Genomic DNA, 2,360 nt, shown 5'->3' with positions numbered 1-2,360 from the left:
CTGAAAACTTTGAAATTTCTAATAATCTCTCTACTTGAACATGTTTAAAGTATGTTTTGTTTTTGAAGACTTTTTGCAAACTTATTTATACATGATCTGACGGACTGATGTCTTTAAAATGACAGTTATAATGAATTGTTAAATCCAAAATATTAAAATTAAAAATGGACAAAGGTCTGGATAGAATTTTTCTAAATAAGACATACAGATGGCTGCAAATCACATGAAAAGATACTCAACATCACTCATTATCAGAGAAATGCAAACCAAAATCACAGTGAGATACGATCTTACAACTGTGAGAATGGTAATATCAAAAAGTCAAGAAACAGGGGCCTCCCTGATGGCTCAAGGGGTTAAGTCTCAGCCCCATGAAAGTATCTGCATTACAAGTCCGAGCCCTCACAGGGAACTAACCCACGTGGCGCAGCAGACCTCTCCTGTCTCGCCTGATGCGCCCCTCAGCAGTGTATTTCAGTAGATCCACCTGTTCTGCTTCCCACTCTGTCTCTGGTGAATCCTCTCACTCCCTCTTCCCCACACCTCTGGCCTACACCCCAGTTCTTGTATGCGTAAATAAAAGTAAAATAAATCTTTCAAAAATAAATAAATATTGTTGAGGGTGGAGCCCTTGTGCACTGTTGGTGGGAATGTAAATTTGGTGCATCCTAAATGGAAAACAGCATGTAGGATCCTCAAAAAGTGAAAAATAGAACTATCATTTGATCCAGAATTTCCACATCTATTTACCCAAGGAAAACAAAAATACTAATTCCAAAGACTATAAGCACCCTTATGTTTATTGCAGCACTATTTACAATAGCCAAGGTACAGAAACAACATAAATGACAATCAATGACTCAATGATTAAAGAAGATGTAGTATCGATAGTTGATGGAATATTAGTCAGTCATGAAAAAGATTGAAATTTTGTCATTTGCAACAACATGGATGGATTTTAAAAGTATTAAATAAAAAAAGTAAACAGAGAGAGGTAAATACTATATTATTTAATTTATATATGGAATCTGAAAAACCAAAACAAGCAAACTAAACTAAAAATATAAAGATAGAAAACAGAATGGTTATAAGTAAAGGGATAGAGAGTCAATACAGCAGGGATGGGATGGTGAAATTGTTCATGAAAGGGATCAAGAGGCACACACGTCCAGTTACAAAATAAATGTCAAGGAAATATAATATACAGCATAAAGACTATAATCAATAACAAAGTATTGCAAATTTGAAAGCTGTTAAGAAAGTAAGTAGACTTATTTTGATGATTATTTTACAGTAAATACAAATGTTATATTACACAGCTGGTACTAAAATAATACCATAAATCAATCAGACTTCAGTTTTAAAAGTAATTAATTTTTAAAACAAAATAAAATGGGGGCCTCCGTGGTGGCGCAGGGGGTTAAGATGCAGCCTATGAATCTATCTGCAGCCATTGAAGCACCCGAGTTCGATCCCCAGCCAGGGAGAAGACCCACATGGCGCAGCAGACCTCTCCTGACTCGCCAGCCACTTCCCTTAGCAGTGTATTTCGATCAATCTGCCTGTTCTGTTCCCCACTCTGTCTCTGGTGAATCTTCTCACCTCCCACACCTCTGGCCTGTACCCCAGTTCCTGTATGCATAAATAAATAAATCTTAAAAAAAAAAAGTTTCCATAAAGATACCCAGCCCTTCTACCATGTAAAGACACAATGAGAAGTCTATAACCTAGAAGAAGGCTCTCACCCTCTTTGCAGAATTAAGATGACGCTGCCTTTTTTTTAAGATTTATTTATGCGTATAAAAACTGGGGTACAGACCAGAGGTGTCAGGGGGTGAGAGAATTCACCAGAGACAGAGTGGGGAACAGAACAGGCAGACTGAAATACACTGCTAAGGGGAGCAGCAGGTGAGACAGGAGAGGTCTGCTGAGCCATGTGAGTCAACTCCCTGGCCAGGGATCAAACTTGTGCTACAATGGCTGCAATAGTTTCATAGTGCTGCAACTTATCCCCTTGCGCCGCCGGGGAGGTCCCCACGCTGTTTTTAAATTTGGTGGAATCCCCATTTTATGAAAGGAATCTTATGTTGAAATATCCCCTCCCCCACATCCACACCCTCCCCTGCTTCACACAGTAAGAGTCACTTCAAGACACACTACAGAATTCTGGGCTGGACCAACCTTGTCTACTCTAGAACTTCCTGACTTTCTCCCAATTCAAAAGGTTCACAAATACCTTTTGTAGATGCCTTAAATGCCACCTCCCTAGGTCGATCCCCAGCCTATGTTTCATGTCTAGCTGTCTCATTGATGTGGCATCATCAGAGGGACGAGCTCTATTTCTGGCAATACCGAAGGGT

Source organism: Talpa occidentalis, unplaced genomic scaffold (assembly GCF_014898055.3).
Source record: "Talpa occidentalis isolate TD23 unplaced genomic scaffold, MPIMG_talOcc4v2.1 talOcc4.4, whole genome shotgun sequence".
Lineage (NCBI taxonomy): Eukaryota > Metazoa > Chordata > Mammalia > Eulipotyphla > Talpidae > Talpa > Talpa occidentalis.
The sequence above is the reverse complement of the archived record's forward strand: the minus strand, read 5'-3'. Positions refer to the sequence as shown.